This window comes from Chionomys nivalis, chromosome 13 (genome assembly GCF_950005125.1).
Source record: "Chionomys nivalis chromosome 13, mChiNiv1.1, whole genome shotgun sequence".
In the NCBI taxonomy this organism is placed as follows: Eukaryota; Metazoa; Chordata; class Mammalia; order Rodentia; family Cricetidae; genus Chionomys; species Chionomys nivalis.
In genome coordinates this window covers 13532837-13553028 of record NC_080098.1, presented here as the reverse complement: position 1 = coordinate 13553028, position 20192 = coordinate 13532837, and the positions used below count along the sequence as shown (strand labels likewise).

General features: G+C 42.9%; 1 pseudogene; it reads left to right on the top strand.

Moving 5' to 3' along the window:
• The window catches only part of LOC130886106 (40S ribosomal protein S26-like), a 33941-nt pseudogene extending 14104 nt beyond the window's left edge, over positions 1-19837 (top strand).
• Positions 19838-20192: the final 355 nt, after the last annotated feature.

Here is a 20192-nt window from a genome sequence, read left to right as displayed (position 1 = left end):
TTATGTGTGTGAGCAAGGGCACCATGGAATGTTATTGAGTTTAGACAAGAACTTACAAGGGTCTGCTCTTTCCCTCCATCAGGTGGGGCTCAGAGATCAAACTCTGTCATTGGTCTTGGTGGCAAGCTCCCTTATCCCTAGACATCCCACAAGTCCTCCCAAGGTCTCTCATTGTCTTCCTTCTGTGCACATCTGTCTCTGTGTCAAGCTCACCCTTTCTGTAAGGACAGTCACTGTAGCAGGCACCCTTGCCTCACTGTGACCAACATCTGGCAAAAACAACCTATAGGGAGGAATTGCCATGGTCACTTGGCTCTGTATTTCTGGGCCCATTGTGAGGGACTAGGGCTTGTAGAAGAGGGAGCTGTTCACCTCATGACAGACAAAGAACAGAGGAAGATAAGGGCAGGCCAGGTTCGATACACCCTTGTAGCGGGCTTTCTCTTGGGCCACCAACCAGCTCCCAAATCATGATACGGAGACTTATTAATTATGAATGCTCAGCCTTATCGCATGCTTGTCCCAACTAGCTCCTATAACTTATTCTTTTCATCTATGTTTTGCCTCGGGGCTTTTTACCTTTCTTTCATTCTGTGTGTCTATTCCATGTTTACTGGCTGGCAGCTGCCTGACTGACTGACCCCAGGAATCTCCTTCTCTTTCTCCCTCACTCCCTCTCCCTTTTCTCACTTGAGCCTAAATTTCTCCTCCAGCTTCTCCTCTCTGTCTGCCAGCCCTGTCACCCCTCTGTTTCCTAGCTATCGGCCATTCAGCTTTTTATTAGACCAATCAGGGGCCTTAGGCAGGCAAAGCAACCCATCTTTACATCATTAAACAAATGCAGCATAAACAAATGTAACACATCTTTGCCTGGTTAAGTAATATTCCATAACATAACCTCAAGTATCCACCCCAGTGACCTACTTCCTCTAGCTTGCCCCGCCCCCCACCTTCATAAGCTTTCCATAGCCTCCCAGAATAGCGCCAACAGCTAATAGGGACCAAGACCTTTAGGAAGAACACTTCATATTCAAATCATAACACCAGTCATAATGAATTAGAATCCACTTTCATGCTCTCATTTTAAATGTTATATAAAGATACTTTCTCTGCCTGATTCAATCCCCAGCACCTCAGGGCTGGAGAGTTGGCTCACTGGTTAAAAGCATTTGTTGCTCTTGCAGAGGATCCTGGTTCAATTCTGAGCATCTGCATGGCAACTTACAACTGTCTTTAAGTCTAGCTCCAGGGTATCAGATGCCTCTCCTGGTATCTGTGGACACCAGGTATACATGTCATACACTCATACACAAATTAATCAGTGAAGAGTAATAATTAGAAAAACGAGTTAAAAAACAATATTTCCGGGGGCTGGAGAGATGGCTCAGAGATTAAGAGCATTGTCTGCTCTTCCAAAGGTCCTGAGTTCAATTCCCAGCAACCACATGGTGGCTTACAACCATCTGTAATGGGGTCTGGTGCCCTCTTCTGGCCTGCAGGCATACACACAGATGGAATATTGTATACATAATAAATAAATAAATAAATAAAACAATATTTCCCTAAATACAGTCACATTGCGAGGTGCTGAGAGATAGAACTTGAGCCCAATGACAGAGGGTGTAGTAAATACCCCGGAGCTAACCATAGCAGAGAGCTCTTTCCATTCTAGGCTGGTAGATGAGTGTAGAAGCAAACAGAACCAAACCGCCAGAGGCAATGAGTCAAGCGTCTTGTATTTTGAATAAGGGTCAAACATTCAGGGACAATCTAGGAGGAACTATGGGATTAGATACTAGTTAATTATATGCTAGCCGCCATCACTGTCACATAGTATCTGAAAGAGACTATTTAAAGGGAGATTAATTTAGACTTAAGATTTTCAGGGCTTCCGGTCCATGGTCACTCGCTGCCATTTCAACAGGCTTGTGATGAGAATGTCATGGCACAGAGGACATAAAGGAACTGTTTCAGTCCTGGCAGCCATTGAGCAGAAGGAGGAAGACAGAAAGGGGCCAGGAAAAAGGGACACTCTCCAAAAGCCCTAACCTGGTCACCTACTTCTTCCAGCCAGCCTGCCCTACATCTAGTTCCCATCGCTTCTCAATGGTGAATTTGCCAATGAGTAACACAATGACAGACTCCACAAGCTGAGGGCCCTTCACCAATGAGGCTTTAGAAGCTGGGGAGATGGCTCAAGACTTAAAGTGCTTGCTGTACAAGCAGGGGGGCAGAGTCAGATCCCCAGAGCCCTCATAAATGCCAGGTGTAGAGACATGGAATCCCTGGAACAAGCGAGACAAACTACCTCTGTGAGCTCTGAGTTTCATTGAGAAAAGGGACAAACGAGACTTGAGGAGGACATACTTCATGTCCAAGCAGTAAAATGTATTCACCACATTCTAAATGCAACTCATATAAAAATTATTTTTAACCTTGATTCTTTATTCTATGTGTATAGCTGTTTTGCCTTCATGCCTGTCTATGCACTACATGTGTGTCATGCCCATAGAAACCAGAAGAGGACATCAGATCCCCTGGGAATGGAGTTATAGGTGGTTATGAGCCACCATGTGGATGCTGAGAACGGAACCCATGTCCCCTGGAAAAGTAGTCAGCACTGTGCTCTTAAGCACGGAGCCATCTCTCTACCCACCCACCACTCTTTGAATTATTGCTTTTAATTCCTCTAGCAACCAGCAGTCTTTGCTTAGGACTCTAAGGAGAATGTGTGTAAACTCTTTTACAGAGGTACTAACAAGATTGCTTGGTGGTTACGAGCACTAACTCTTGCAGAGTACATGACTTAGTTCCCAGCACCCACATAGCAGCTCACAGCCATCAGTAGCTACAGTTCCAAGGGATCTGATAACATCTTCTGCCTCCACAGTACCAAGCACACACGTTACATATACATACATGTAGGTAAGATACTCAAAAAACAAAAGTAAGCCTTTTTTAAAAATCTTCTATGGATCTTCGCAAAAGCCCATTTGCCATGGAGTTCCTGTGATGGAATGTGGACAAAATGGAGATCACTTTTGGAGGTATCAGCACCATAAAGCATTCTGCCTGGCCTCTGAAATTTCATAGTAGGATTTCAGTTTTCATACTGCTTAAAAATATAAAGTTTGATTTCAATATAGAAGTCACAGCATAAATTTCTTATGTCTTTGTAACATCTATGACATAGTAAATAAGGCAACAAATTTTAAAGTGTCTATATATATGATATGAAAGTCTCATATCAATTTTCATCAGCAGATGAAGAGTCACATACCAAGCATGTGCAAACATGTAACATTAGAGCTATCCAACTCAAAAAAAAAAATACTAAACTTCTCAAACTAACGACCATTGTATTCCTCAGAGGGCCGTGAATATGTAGAGTTTGAAGGTTTTATGTCTAAGTATTCTGAAAGTTATTTGAGGGCAAAGAAAGGTCACCCAGATTTTCAAAAAGTAATTTTTATAGAAAAACAGCTGAACTGGTGTGCTCTGAGAAACACTAAGAAATTCACCTAGTTTAAACAGCAGACAGCTCTTCAGAATGAGAACAAGGAGACTTTGGAGTTGGTCTGCTTCCTCTAGTCAATCAACTATTGTACATTAAAGCTGCTACCATTCCTAAGAACATCAGTTTTCATAAAAATTTATGAAAAAAAAATTAAAATTGTTTACTTTTTGCTGAGATTTGAGTAATAGTAGGTAAAAGAGAAAATAAGAATTGAGACCCTTTAAACTGGCCTGAAGAAATGACTCACTTGGTGGGGAAAGTATTTGCTGTACAAACTCAAGAACCAGAGCTTGAATCCCCTGAACTCATGGAAAAGCCAGGTAGGAATGGAGGCCTGGCTGGAATCCCAGCATGCAGTAAGCAGAGACAGGGATCCCCAGAGCAAGCTAGTGTTAGGTTCAGCAAGAGATCCTGCCTAAGAGAATGGAGAGCCATGGGAGAAACATCAGACAACAAGTGTAAGCATGGAAGTGCACACTCACACACACACATTTGATGGTTGATGGCCTTCTGGGAAAATCAGAAGGTTATCCTTAAATTATTTAGCTTAAAACTCAACATAAGAACACTTCAAAATTGTTTAAATGTTGCTGGGCGTATCGCTTAGCTGTAGAGTGTTTGCCCGGCATGCTCTCTCTAGCTCTGGGTTTCAACAAAAACTCAAAATAAAATAAAATAAAACCAAAACTCTCATTCCCCTGTAAAGAGTTCTTTATGAGAAAGAGTGAAAAGTCCTCCGAAAGTGTCCTTAACAAGATCTTCACTCAACAGGTGATCTGGGAAAGAAGTTGAATAGGAACAATTCAGAATAGCCTCGCAGGTGGGGATGACACCAAAGACAGGATGGAAAAACCACACAGTCCTAGGGGAAGATAGAATTCCAGAGACCTCCAGAACTTGTGCTAAATCACTTAGATTGTATTCTGGAGGTGACATTCAAGCTGGGGACGGGAGTTTGTGCTTTTAGAAAGATAACTCTTGCAGAGCGCTGAAGAAAGGATTATAAAGAGAAACTTGAGCCTGGAAGGCTCTTCACAGGTCTCATAACGAAGCACTCACTGCTCTCGGTTTTTGTTTTTCCAGTTAAGACTTTTAAAATTATGAGGGACTGCGGTTATCATGTTTTTAGGTGTGTGTGCGCGTCTATGTGTATGTACATGTGCACCTGTGCAGGTGGAGGCCAACAGCAACATCAGATGCTTTTTTTCCATTGCTTCCCGCCTTATTTTTTGAGACAGACTCCCTGACTGAACCAAGAGCTCATGGATTTGACTAGGCTGACTGGCCAATGGGTCCCAGTATCTGGCTATCTCCATCTCATGCAACACTGACCCCAGATCCCAACACTGAGCTTACAAACATGGCACCCAATTTTTTTTTTTTGTCTGTATATTGTGTTTTCTATGTCGGTGCCTAGGACCAAACTTGGGTCCTCATGCTTTTATAACAGACAGTTTACTATCTGAGACGTCTCCCCAGTCCCCTGGGATTATGAGTCTTTTGTTTGTTTGTTTGTTTGTTTTTTGTTTTTGTGTTTTTGTTTGGTTTGAAACAGGCTTTCTCCGCCTCTGTACTGTACTTCTGGCTGTCCTGGAATTCACTCTTTAGACTAGGTGGCCTTGAACTCAGAGGTCTGTCCGCCTCTGCCTCTGCCTGCTGAGATTAAAGGTGTTCCCTACCACGCTGGAATTACGGGCCTTGACCCTCTAGTTCAAAGCCCAGACGTCAGACGCTGGCGAGCACAGCTTCCACTTGACCTTGCTCAGCCGTGGCCGCCCTCTGACTGTCACCAGTCTCCTGTGAACAGAGAACTCCTTTCACTCTCCCCAAGTGCATGAAAATTTACTCTTATTCCCAGCATAGGGAAACTTTTCAGTGGAGAAATGGGTTGTGTCTGTCTAGGAAATAAAATATAAATGTGATAAAAAGGCTTTGGGCTTGTAGTTGAAGCTCCAATCGGGAAGTACGAAGCTTTAGAAAAGGCTAACTGTTCAGGGAAATAGACAACAAAGGAAGGGAAGAGAGCTGAGGGGCAGACAGACAGAACTAGCGGAAGAAAAGAACGAAGAGCATCCTAAAACCCCCAGACCTATCTGCTATGATCCACAAGGGCATCCATGGACATGAAAAATCCCAAGCCACTCCAACAGGCTATTCGTATGTAATCCAAAATTCAGCTGTAGGCCAACATCACCTTCTTTGCTCATCTGATGTCAACCTGTCCTTTAAGATACGTGGGAGATCAAAAGTTTGAGAACAACCTGTCACTTCCAGGACAAGAAAGAAGCTGACATTGTTGGTATCTAGTAATAAAATATGAAATCTTATAAGTAAATAGTAGAATTACTGAAAATGTACAAATGCTACTGTAAACCCAACATTTTTCTAATATTTATGAATTTTTAGCCGGGTGTTGGTGGGGCACGCCTTTAATCCCAGCACTTGGGAGGCAGAGACAGGCAGATCTCTGTGAGTTCGAGACCAGCCTGGTCTACAAGAGCTAGTTCCGGGGCAGGCACCAAAGCTACAGAGAAACCCTGCCTCAAAAAACCAAAAAAAAAAAAAAACAAAAACAAAAAAAACAAAGAAAACAAAAACCGCTACCAAAAAAAGAAAAATGCATTAAAAATTCTTTTTTTTTTTTTTTTTTTTTTTTTTTTTTTTTTTTTTTTTTTTTTTTTTTTTTGTTTTTCGAGGCAGGGTTTCTCTGTAGCTTTGGTGCCTGCCCCGGAACTAGCTCTTGTAGACCAGGCTGGTCTCGAACTCACAGAGATCCGCCTGCCTCTGCCTCCCAAGTGCTGGGATTAAAGGCGTGCGCCACCACCACCTGGCAGTAGCGTTTTTTGTTTGTTTGGAGACAGTATCTCTCTATATAGTCCTGACTTTTTAAAAAATTTTTTATGATTTATTTATCTTTATTTTATGTGTATTGGTGTGAAGGTGTCAGATCCCCTGGAACTGGATTTTCAGACAGTTGTGAGCTGCCATGTGGGTGCTGGGAATTGAACCCAGGTCCTCTGGAAGAGTAGTCAGTGCTCTTAACCTCTGAGCCATTTCTCTAGCTCCCTATTTAAGAATTTTTTGATAAAGGTTTGGGGTATAGTCCAGGGGTAACGAAGTTATTTGTGTTTAGTATGCACAGAGGGTAGGTTAGACTCCACACTAATAATATAAGCAACCTTGTTGATACTGCCAAAAACAGTGGGCCACTGTAGCCGCCTCGGCGGGTTACTCTGTCTAGGGTTTGTAACCCGCCTGGCTGGTCAGTTATTCCAGGGTCACGGAGAGGCACCACCTGAAAGGCATAGGCTGATAAGCAGGAAGGAGGCTAAGCTTATTTGTCAAAGCCTCCGTTTATTAGGGTCATGGTTACAGCTTATATAGCCCCTGAATGGGGAGCTTGGGGGGCTGGGGCACGGGATCTTGCCACGTGGTCCACGTCCGTCACGTAGTCTGAGAGGTTACGATGGGTCGGGTCACGATTCCTTGGTCGGGAAGTCACAAGGTGACACACCTAGTTGTCTAGATAGTTTGGAATGTGAGGCAGGTTTTGTTAACAGATAGCTCTCTATTAACAGTTAATTTGGGTGTGAGATAGGCTTGGTCAATAAGACTATTTTCAATACAATTGGAAAGTGAAGCCCTCTGCAAAAACTCCTCACGGTGGTGCTTCCTGTAAATTTTGGGGGGACATGGCTCCTGACAGGCCACACCTGTTATCCCAGCATTTTGGAAGCTGTGAATTGAAAATTCAAAGCAAGATTAGGCTATCTGGCAAGAGTCTGTCTCAAAAAAAAAAAAAAATCTGATCAGACTAATATTGATAATAACAAAAGTATGTCTAGCCACGAGGTAGAGGCCGGAGGCCCAGGGTCCTATTTTCTGACCTGACAAAGTCTGTCTCAAGGCTTGGTCATGGGGGGACTGAAGCATCCTGGGAAGAAGCATTCACACCCTGCCCCATCTCTCTGAGATTCACTGGCTCGCAACCTCTCTGAAGGCTGGAGAGCTGGTGAGAACAAAGGACATCAAAATTTTGGAAGTGAGTAACTCACCAGGAGATAGAGAAGAATGCAGCACAAAAGACTCAGCCTAGGTGAGCGTCACAAGGAATAGCTTTTTACAGAGTGTGAAGCTGGGGGTAGCCGGCCTGTCCAGATCCAGTCACTTTGTCCCAGTGTTTAGAACTCAGAAATAAAGGTGATTATGAACTTTTCTCTGGGAGGTCATCTGTAGGTATCTGCACAGATCTAGACTAGTGGATGGATCCAGGAAGCCATGTCTGGGCTTGCTCCTGTACCCCTTCGGTGGTGATAGCACCGGACAAAGACTGGAGGAACTGCAGTCCTAAACCAAAGCCCTCTGAAGAACTCATTCTATGCCATAGCTTTATCCCTGCCTCATGTTTATGTTTTAATAGTATGTATTATTAGTTTTATGTTTATGAGTATTCTGCCTACATGGATATCTATGCCCATGTGTACCTGGTGCCCACAGAGGCCAGAAGAGGACATCAGATCTCTGGAACTGGAGTTACAGTCAGTTGTGAGCTGCCATGTGGGTGCTGAGAATCAAACCTGGGTCCTCTGGAAGAGCAAGTGCTCTTAGCTACTGAGCTATATCCCAGACCCCTCTGCCTGGTGTTGAAAACCAGAACTTGCCCCCATTATTATTGGAAAACATGAGGAGAGGCAGACAGCTGCAAAAGATAGACTCTGCATGTTTATTTTTCTGTTGCTGTGACAAAACATTATGATCAAAAGCAAAAGAGTTTATCCTACCTCAAGACCCCGCAGTACCACTCTTGAGTATATACCCAAAGGATGTTCAATCATACCACAAGAACATGTGCTCAACTATGTTCATAGCAGCTTTGTTTGTCATAGCCAGAAACTGGAAACAACCTAAATGCCCTTTGACTGAAGAATGGCTAAAAAAGATGTAGTACCTTTACACAAGGGTAGAAAAAAATAATGACATCTTGAAATTTGCAGGCAAATGGATGGATCTAGAAAACATCATATTGAGTGAGATAATACAGATCCAGAAAGACAAATATCACATGTACTCACTCATAATTGGCTTTTAGACATAAAGCAAAGAAACACCAGTCTATAATTCACAATCCCAGAGAACCTAGACAACAATGAGGACAATAAGAGAGATATACATAGATCTAATATACATGGGAAGTAGAAAAAGACAAGATCTCCTGAGTAAATTGGAAGCATGGGGACCATGGGAGAGGGTAGAAGAGGAGGGGGAAGGAAGGGAGGGGAGCAGAGAAAAATATATAGCTCAATAAAAACAACACATGAAGTTAGAGGAATAAGTGGTGGTGAGGCATGGGAAGGAAGCTGAAGGGGAGAAATGGGGTGGATTGGATCAGAACAAGTGCCGGAATGAAAGATATGCATCATCAGTCTGGGCCAAAGCTCACCACACGTAAGTAAAGAGCATAGCTCAGTGGTAAAAATTTGCTTAGTGTGCACCCAAAGCCCTGGATTATATCCCTGCACAAAAAGAAAAAGAAAAAAAAGCCAGAAGTGCCCTCATCTTCTTTATCCTCCTCCTCACTCTAGAAGGAGGAATTTCTTTATTGTGGTGAGGCAGATGCTGAGTGTTTACATTTTCTTTTCTGTTGTTTGTTTGTTTGAGACGAGGTCTCACTGTTTAGTCCCAGCTGACTACATAGACTAGGTTGGCCTTGAACTCACAGACGTCTGCCTGTCTCTGCCTCACAAGTGCTGGAATTAAAGGTGTGTATCATCAATCTGTGACAAAGGTCACCACACGTAAATCCAAGAGGTGAAAACTCTTAGCGGGAAAGGGATGGATTAGATGGTGTCAAGAGAAGTTGCGGTAACCGATGAGACTGAAAAGAGAGACTGGAGACTTACCTCAGTTAGCAGAGTGCTTGCCTAGCATGCCTGAAGCTCTGGGTTCAATTCCCAGAGCCATATAAGTGGGGCGTACAACACATGTCTGTAATTCCAGCATAGGAAAGGTACCTGCAAGAGGATCTGCAGTTCAAGGTCATCCTCAGCTACAGAACTTCCAGGCCAGCATGGACTACACTAGACCCTGTCACAAAGAGGTGCGGGAGGAGGCAGGACATAACAACAGGACTTATTGTAGTCTGTGCACTATGTAAATCAAGCCAGACTTTTATCACTAAGAGCAGCAGATATAAGGACTATTCAAGGGTTCCAAACAAGGGGATGAGATGAGATGTTCATATCTGTGCCTCTGAAAGATCATTCTGGCTGCATTGTAGAGAACAGATTGGAAGGAGGGAAGACCAAAAGGAGGGAAGCCAATTTGGAAGTTGTTGCAACAATCTAGAAAAGAAACGTTGTCTGAGGGCTGTTGCAGTGGGTATAAGGAGCAGAGGGCTTTCAGAAAGAATTGGAATTGCCAGGTATGGTAACACTCAGCTGTCATCTCATTCAGAAGTGCAGGTTCAGCCTGAGCAACACTGAGAGACCCCTGTTTGCAACAGCAGAGAGCCGAGGGTGTAGATCAGCGGTGGAGCACTTACCTAGGATCTGTGAGGCTCGGGGTTTGATTCCCAGCATAAGAAAGGAGAGAGAGCGCATGCGCACAGTTGGAGTAGTAACAGCATCTCCCGGTGGAATGAGGAATGGAGAGATGAGGGTGACAGAGAGGGCGATGATGGTGCCAATCATCAAGAGAGAATTAAAAAAAGAAAGAGCAGTTTTAAGGAGAAATATGATCGGCTGTGGAAGAGCCAAGTGAAGCCAGAAGGGGTTTGAAAAACTGGGCCTACAGACAACTCTTCCCTGGAGGGAAAAGCCGCGACAGCAGAGATGATTCTCGAGCCTGTAACTGTGGATTATGCAGGCAGAGCGTGAAGAACAAGATAGAAGCAGTGATATTCGGGCGTCTAGCTTCCACCTCTCCAGCTAAGGGAGGCCTCGTTTGTAGCATTTGCTGGTGTCTGTGGCATAAACACCCGCACCAATTTCAAGCTACCAGCTTGTCATCACTGAACGTGAAGTTGTGAAGGAATGTGCCCAGTTGGTTCTTGGGAGCTTCTGTGAGCTGGCTCCAGCTCACCACCAAATACAAGAAAGCCTCGAATACAATCCTAACACTAGTGTTTAAAAAATAGACAGAACCAAAGAAGTAAAAGAGGACTCCATCATAGGAACTGGAGAAAGAAAGGGTAGGTGAGGTTTAGGAGATAGCTCAGGGGTGAAAAAGCAAGAGGATGTAAGTTCAAATCTTCAGCGCCCAGATAAGGGCAGTGCATGTCCATAACCCAGCACTCAGGACAGAGATGTACTGCATTGCAGGAGCTCCCTGGACGGGCATCAAGCTGGAACACAGACCTTCAGGTTCAGTAAGGGAATCTATCTATCTTTTAAAAGAAAACAAAAACGTGGAGATCAGAGGAAGATACCCAACATCCTCTTCTGGGCCCATGCACCCCGTACACAAGTGTGCATACCGCATAAGGCATGCTACATACAGAAAAAAGGTGGAGAAAGGAAGGATATAGGGAAAGAAATGGCAAATTCTCATTTTTCCTCCAAAGATAAGGTTTTCTTTCAAGTACGTTGGATTTAACGTCTAAAAATCATTCACCTACTTGATAAGATACTTTTCAATGGAGTGGCAAGAATATGCAACACAGAATATTGGGTGTAGATGTAAAGGTCAAATCATACACAGAAAACCATGACTGTAAAATAGAACTAAATTCTATTCCCCAACAGAATATCAAATTGTATGAATTGTCTTTGTCTTTTATCTATTTACTGTTTATTGTGCGCACCATGGTATATGTGTGGTGGTCAGAAGACGACTTGCAGAGGTCTTTTCTCTCCTGCACCATGTGGGTTTCTAGAATTGAACTCGGGTCACCCTGTTTGGCCATTGTTGACTGAGCTTTCTGTCCTGCCTGGTTCCCGCAGGTGTTAAGTCCCAAAGAAATCGCACAGAGGTCTACATTAATTACAAACTGATTGGCCTAGTATCTCAGGCTTCTTATTAATTAATGCTTATAACTTATATTAGCCCATAATTCTTGTCTGTGTTAGCCACATGGCTCGGTACCTTTTTCAGGGAGGCAGTCACATCTTTCGTCCTCAGCATCTGGGTCACAATGGCAGACTGAAACTTCCCTCTTCCCGGAATTCTCGTTGCCCCGTCTCTACTTCCTACATTAATTATAAACTGATTGGCCTAGAAGGCAATAAGCACTTTTCTTCACTAAGGCATCTCACTGCCCCAGTTTGTACCAATCTGCAAAACTGGCACACCACCGTCTCACATATACGGCACATGAAATACATGGTTTCGGTCTTCTGTGGTGCTGTTTCCATAGGAGCCACAGAGAAGAATATAGGTTCGATGCTGGATTCTGCTGTTGTCAACTCAATTAACTACAAGTCCCAGAATGCCCTTCCCTCTATGTTTCATGTTAGAATTCATCAAAAAAAAATTTATTAACTGAAAGGTTGACATGAAGCAGCAGCAATTACTGATGGGGTCTTCAGTCAGACATGGAAAACAATCTCAGGTGCTTGGTGACCCCAGTTGATCAACATTCTCTATCACTGTGTATCCAGCTCTTCTTCCCAACCACCAGCCCTCCAACTAACAGGAAAGCCACCAGGAGTCATAGAACAGCCCCACAGAGGCAATAGCATCCCAAAGACCTTTCGGTGGTCTCTCCCTTTGGATTCCAGTGCAGGCTCTGAGTGGTCCATCACATCAAGAATTTCTCTACAGCAGCAACTGGCATACCCATTCCAGAGCTTCACAGAGACCAGATGTGTCTATCTCCTTTGAATCTTTCTAGCAGACCTTCACTTCTCTGACTCCTCTTACATTTGTACAACTCTCTAGTTTCTCATTTCCCTAACACTTCTAAAGACTCTGCCTCCCTTACTGATCTTACAGTTGGTCACCAGAACAAAATCAAAAATACATGAACTTTGTGGATAGGAAAGAGACTGGAAAAGCAGCAAGGACACTATCAGTTAAAGGTTTTATATGTTGTAGGAGAGGGCTACTTGTTCGTCCTGGCTAGCTTTAACCCAAAATAACCACACAGAAGCTGTATTAATTAAGTCATGGCTTGGCCTATTAGCTCTAGTTTCTTATTGACTAATTTACAGTTTAATTTAACCCATTTCTATTAATCTGTGTATCACCACATGGCAGTGGCTTACCGGGTAAAACTCAACACATCTATCTCCAGCAGCAGATCCATGGTGTCTCTCCCTGACTCTGCTTTCTTCCTCCCAGAATTCAGTTCCACCTTCCCCGCCTACCTAAGTTCTGAATTATCAGGCCAAGGCAGTTTCTTTATTCATTAACCAATACAAACAACACACAGAAAGAAGTACCTCTAATATATAACCTTAGCATATATATAATAAATCATTTGCACAGGCCAGAAAGTAAAAGGCTTGCTGCAGTCTGGAAACTATGATTTGCATTCTACAACTCAGAAGTGAGTGGGGAAATAGCACCATCGGTAAATATGCCTAATAAACTTCGGGATTGAACTCTAGTGATTTCCAGGCAAAATGCTGAAAGTAAGATGGAAATGAATGTCTGGAATCTTAGCTAGTTTGGAGACTGACAGAGAGGAGGATGAATTAGAGACCTACCTAGGCTACATAAAGGAGTTCAAAGCCAGCAGGTGAGTTAGGTTCTCTGTTGCTGTGGTTACCAGGAGCAACCCCTTCTTTCCTCTTAGACCTTTTCATGAAGGGAAATCAGGGTGGGAACTCAAAGTAGAAACCTGGAGTCAGAAACTGAAGCAGAGGCCATGAGGGTGTGCTAACTGTTGGCTTGTTCTGTTTCTTTCTTTTTTTTTTTTTTTTTTTGGTTTTTTGAGACAGGGTTTCTCTGTGGTTTTGGAGCCTGTCCTGGAACTAGCTCTTGTAGACCAGGCTGGTCTCGAACTCACAGAGATCCGCCTGCCTCTGCCTCCCGAGTGCTGGGATTAAAGGCGTGCGCCACCACCGCCCATCCCTGTTTCTTTCTTATACACCCAGGACCACCTGCCGAGGGATGGCACTGACTACACTGGACTGTCCCTTTCATACCAATCATCAATCAAGAAAATATCCCACAGGTTTACCTATAGGCCAATCCGATGGAAGTGGTTTTTCTTTTCTTTCTTTTTTTATTAATTAAATTTATTTATTTATTTTTACATCCCTACCTTCCCTCCTCTCATTCCCTCCTCCAGCTCGCCTCTGCCCTCCATCCCCTTCCACCCCTCCTCAGTTTTGAAAGGAATATCAAGTTTCCATAGGACTAAGCAACCTCTGCTTGTATTAAGGCTGGGCAAGGCAACCAAGCATGAGGAATAGGGTTCCAAAAGCCAGCAGAAGTGTCGGGGCGGCCCCTGCCCCCACTCTTAGGAATTCCAAAAGTAGACCAAACTGCACAACTGTCACATTCGTGCGGAGGGCCTAGGTCAGTTCCACGCAGGCTCCCTGGGTTTTGGTTGAGACTCTGTGAGCTCAGGTTAGTTGAGTCTGTATGGGTTTTTTTGTGGTGTCCTTGACACCTGATTGAGCAGGATTCCCCAAGCTCAGACTAACAATTGGCTGTGGGTCTCTGCATCTGTTTCCATCAGTTGCTAGATGAAGCTTCTCTGATGATAACTGGGGTAGGCACCAACCTATAAGAATTGCAGAATATTGTTAGGCATCATTATGTTGACATGTTTTTTTTTTTCTCCAATAGTGTTAAGTTCAGTGGGATGGTTTTTTGTTTGTTTGTTTGTTTTGTTTTTTTGAGACAAGATTTCTTTGTAGCTTTTGGAGCCTGTCCCAGAACTAGCTCTTGTAGACCAGGTTGGCCTTGAATTCACAGAGATTCGCCTGCCCCTGCCTCCCGACTGCTGGGATTAAAGACGTGTGCCATCACTGCCCAGCTAATGAAGATGGTTTTTCACTGAGACTGTCTTCCCAGATGACTCTAACTTGTGTCAAACAGACAAAATACACATACAAACACTAGGAAATTTAGGTTGGCCCTGTATCAAAATAAAATATTTTTAAAATAAATAATAAAAATTTAAGCTAGTAGTTTCCTAGTACTCACAAGCCCGTGGGGTCACTTCACACACACACACACACACACACACGAGAGCATCCTTTGTCCTGGGTGATGTGATAAAGTACTAGGAAAAAGACTTAAGAGAGAACTCCAACAAACAGAGTTTAAAAGAAGCTGGTGGATAGGAGAAATAAGTTCATGATCTAGTTAGGACACAGTGAATATGGTTGATAACAGTGTACTAAACTTGATTTTAAGTGTTCTCCGAAGTCTGTGTAGCTAGGCACAGAGGACCACACCTGCAAACTAAGCACTGGGGAAGAAGAGGCTGAAAAATCACAGTAAAGTCAAGGCCAGACTAGTGTATGCGGAGAGTTCCAGCCTGCTATGGTTATGTAACAAGACACTGTCTTGAAACAAGGAAAGAAAACAGAATATTGTGAGATAATGCACATGCAGGGAGCTCAACATACTATTTCCACAACCTGCAATTATTTCAAACTCTGAGATGATGAGATGGCTCAGCAGGTAAGAGCTTGCCTCAGAGCCTGAAGACCTGTAGCCTGCAGATGACTCAGTTTCCATCTGGAGTCCATTCTGACTTATCTGGGTTCAAGCTCGCCTGCTCTGCCTGCATCCTTGAGGGTTGTGAGAAAGTTTGGATTAAGCCCATGGCAAAGAACACGTTATCTACTATGACACAGGCAGGTGAATGCCAGCCGGGGGCATATCCAGGTAGAAGAAGAAACTGCTCACTCAAGGACAGGAATGGTCTTGTGGTTTGATACTGTCCATCTATGCTGTGCTTTGTTCTGCTTTTGTATTTAAGCAGGCTCTGAATAAACTCACTGCTGTGCAAAGTAAACTGGCAGTCCCCCACATCGATCCTGTGTTTTCTGACTCGATTTCTTTCAATCTACCACTTCCTCCATTCTCACACCCCTTCACAGGAACCCTAGCTCATTTGTTGGAGCAGACTCCAACAAGGACCCCAGTTCTATCCACAGAACCCACGCAGAGCAAGGAGAGAACTGCCTTTCGGATTATCCTCAGTGTATACATAAATGGGATAAAACTTTTAGGAAAAAAGTCCTATATGCACTATACAGTCTACTAAAGCTATTTGAAAATTATAAGTTTATTATTTTTTTAAAAAAGTGAGCCTGGCCGGGCGGTGGTGGCGCACGCCTTTAATCCCAGCTCTTGGGAGGCAGAGGCAGGCGGATCTCTGTGAGTTCGAGGCCAGCCTGGTCTACAAGCGCTAGTTCCAGGACAGGCTCCAAAACCACAGAGAAACCCTGTCTCGAAAAACAAAAAAAAACAAACAAACAAAAAAAATCTACATGCAAATAGCAACACACAGACACACAGACCGCATGCACACACATGCGTGTGCGCGCACACGCGCACACACACCTTTCACTTCCTAATTCATTTGAATGCAGCAGTTCCCTCTTCTCCAGTCAGCTATGATAGCACCTGCTCAGTGTTCTAGTCCAGCAGTTGCCTAAGTGTTCTACTTTCCTTGCCCACTTGCCACCTAAGTCCTCTGGGACACGGTGTCAAAGACTATGCTCCTGCAATTGTCTGTTGCATTTTCCCCTACTCCTTGGGAAGAACAAGACTCCTACAAGACAAAGCAACGTCCTTTCAATAGATCTAGGGGGAAAAATGGAAAGAGCAAGACACTGACAGGCAACATCTGGTGCAATATTAGAGCTATTTTTAAGGAGCCATGTAGTGTTGCGGGAGCTCCTTCCGCTCCTTCAGCCAATAGTCGTTGAGATACCAGCCCATTGGGGTGTGGTCTCTCTCCCTTTAAAAAAACAGCCACTTCCCTCTCCTCTCTCTCTTGCTTTCTGCTCTGCTTCTGGCAACTAGACTCCCTTCCTGATTGTTTTTTTCCCCTTTAAATAAATAACCATTCTATTAATCATAATTCCAAACTGGTGTGGGATTGTTTGTGACTTATGCCTTCGCCTTCAATGTAGGCCTTCTCTTTCTCCTTTATTTTTATTTTATATGCATGAGTGCTTTGTTTGCGTGTGTGTCTTGCATTACTGGTGCTCCTGCTGGGCATTGCTTTTTAATAAAATTGTTGTCACCATTGTTGTTACTCAATGATTTTTTTTCTGAGGCCATTATATCTTTTATATAAGCAAGAACAATAGAAAAAGAAAGTCTTGGAGTTGGAAAGATGGCTCATCAGTTAAGAGCATTTGCTGCTCTTCTAGGGAACCTGGGTTCAATTCTCAGCACTCACATCGTGGCTTACAACTATCTATAACTACAGTTCCAGGCATTCCAAAACCCTCTTCTGGGTCCCCATGAGCACTGTACACATATGGTGCATAGACATATACTCAGGCGCACACACACTCTCAAACAAAAACACATAGGAAAATAAAAGACTTCAATGGATTCTGAGGAATGTTACTCAATTTTCACTGAGCAAAAGAAATGTAAACTGCTTCTTCACCTACTTTTAACCATTTATCACAAAATAGGATCAATTTGGATTTTGAGTTACAAATTTGTTGAAGATGGCATTAATTTTTCCACTTATTGAAAACACTGGAGGGGGCTGAAAACATGGTTTAGTGCTTAAAAGCCCAGGCTGTTCTTCCAGAGGCCCTGAGTTCAAATCCCAGCAACCATATGGTGTTGTACAAGTATCTCTAGTGGGATCTGATGTCTTCTTCTGGGACAAAGGTGTACATGCAGATAAACCATTCATATACATTAAATAAATAAATGAATGAACAAATTTGTTTTTTGTTTGTTTGTTTGTTTGTTTGTTTTTCGAGACAGGGTTTCTCTGTGGTTTTGGAGCCTGTCCTGGAACTAGCTCTTGTAGACAAGGCTGGTCTCGAACTCACAGAGATCCGCCTGCCTCTGCCTCCCAAGTGCTGGGATTAAAGGCGTGCGCCACCACCGCCCGGCATGAATGAACAAATTTGAAAGAAAGAAAAACAAAACACTGGCTGGGCAGCAGTGGCACAAACCTTTGATCCCAGCACTTGGGAGGCAGAGGCAGGCAGATCTCTGTGAGTCTGAGGCCAGCATGGTCTATAGAGCTAGTTCCAGGAAATAGAGCTACACAGAGAAATTCTGTCTGGAAAAATAAATAAAAGAAGGAAGGGAGGAAGGAAGGAGCGAGGGAGGGAGGGATGGAGGGACGGAGGAAAGGAGGGAGGGAGAAAGGAAGGAAGTTGATAGAGTGATTGTCTAGTATGTAAAAGGCCCTGGGTTTGATACTCAGGACTACACACAGAGAGAGAGAGAGAGAGAGAGAGAGAGAGAGAGAGAGAGAGAGAGAGAGCATTTTTGTTGTTGTTGATTTGTTTTTTGAGTGGAACTCATTCTGTTGACCAGGCTGGACTCACTATGTAGACCGCCTGCCTCTGTCTCTCAAGTGCTGGGATTAAAGGCTTGTACCACCACCGCTCAGGCACAGTAAGCTTTTTAAGTGGCAACTAGATATGAATTCTATCTATTGCCAAACATTACGAGATTCTTTTTAAAGCCTAGATTTATTTGTTCTATTTTACGAATGAATTTTTGACCTGCATGTGTATATGTATATCACTTGCATGCTTGGCACTCAAGGAGATAAAAGAGGGCATGGGCTCCCTGGAACTTGAGTTACAAATGACAGTGAGCTGCCCTGTGGGTGCTGGGAACTGAACCTGGTGCTTCGACAACAGCAAAGAAGTGCTCATCTCCCCCAAGTCATCTCTCCAGCCCCTACCTTTAAGATTTTTATGACTTTTGTCTTATTTGTGCACTATTAACTCAGTTAGTAGTATTTCTTCACAAGGAAATAAACCAAACACTTAAAAGGAGAAAATGGTGTAAAAATAGTAAATTTACAAATTTTCTGTTCAAAAGAATAGAAAATAAATTTAAATGATAAATTAAAGAGAATTTAAAACTATGTCACTTTGCCATTGAGTTGAATATTTCTCATTAGTAATTTTGAAATTCTCATATTTATTTCATTAAAGCTATCAAATACTTTCATAATGGGGATATCTACCACAGTATCTAATCAATATACTTTATTTCTAAAAAATACATTCATTTCATAAGTCTACAGGTAAAATATGAACATTTTCTCCCTTAGTATATCCTCAGCTGGCCTCAAACTCACTATGACCTTGAGTTTCTGATTTTGCCTCTGGGTGGGAAGGGTTGGGATTACAAGCGCACACATGCGGCTTTTCTGTGGTTTTGGAATAAAGTCTCTGAATGCCAAGCAAGTGCTCTGCCAACTGAGCTACATCTCCAGCCCCTAAATTATGAAGTTTTAGATGATATGTGTTTTTTTTTAATTTCTCTTAACATATTGTGCATATTTGTTCACATAAGATAAACTGTTTTTTTTTTCCCTCTTTCTTTCTTGCAGCTATTGTTTAGATTTTTATTTATCTAGTCAGATACTAACTTTTAAGCTTTTGGGTAGTATATCTATCTGTCTGATATACTACTCTTCCAGGGTTTCCCCCAGAGAGCTATAAATTTGCAATGAGAAGGAAGTAGAAGTATGGGTAAATGGGGAAGAAAAAATGCTAAGGAAAGAGTCCCTGCGAAAGACAGTATATAACAGAATATTCCACATTTTAAGTTATTCCAAATATCGTGTGTCCTCTAAGTGCTCACTCCTTAAAGCTTTACCCACCCAGATGACCTTAATTAAACTTGGTCCAGATTTATGAAGACTATAAAATTAGGAAACTTTAATTTAAAAAAGCAATCCAGCAGCACTGGATGATTTCCCGGAGCACACCCAGCATTACTTAAGACTTTATTGTTGCAGCTAGTTGGAGAGATCATAGCCACAGCGCCAGCCAGGTCTCAAAGAGTTCTGTGCCTGATGCCTAATGGAACCAATTTTCACTCCGGCAGAACAAATTCAAGTTCAATACTAACTTGAATTCGTTGCCTTCGGATGCTAGGGATCAGATCTTTGGAGAGGAAATTGTATCAACGCCTCTGTCTATTAAGTGATATTCCATTTATTTCATCTAAACAGCTAGCAGGAACAACCAACAAGAGTCAAATCTAAAACAGAAAACAAATCTCTTTTAATTATGAAATTTGCTCTATTCTTTTTTTAGACTCCGTTCTTTCGCCTCCTTCATGGCCTCCATTTTCTACAAAGTCCCCATCTCAACTGTGGGCCACGGAGCTCTCTTAAACAAGAAGGCATGCTGCCGCGCCTCGCTCACCTACACTAACAATCACATGACAGTCACAGACCATTGACTGTCACTCACGTTTTTATTACCCCGAGTCTAATGAACATTGATACACTTGCATGTCTCCCTCTGCACCGGAAAGAAAAGTAATAATTTAGCTAGAATCTAAAAGTTAGCATGTTTTGTCAATAGCTTCATTGTCCCGCCTGCTCATTCATCACAGCTTGCCTGCCATTGAAATCCTTCCTCCCTGACATTATTAAAGTCAGTCATTATTAAAGTCATTTCAAAAAGAGATACATGGGCCACTTCTAAGATATTGTCAAGCTGGAATCATATTTTCAGTACTTTATAGTGTATTGTATTCTCAAGCATCTGAAGCAAATATAATATTCTTGCATATTTCCTATGATAGAATCTCA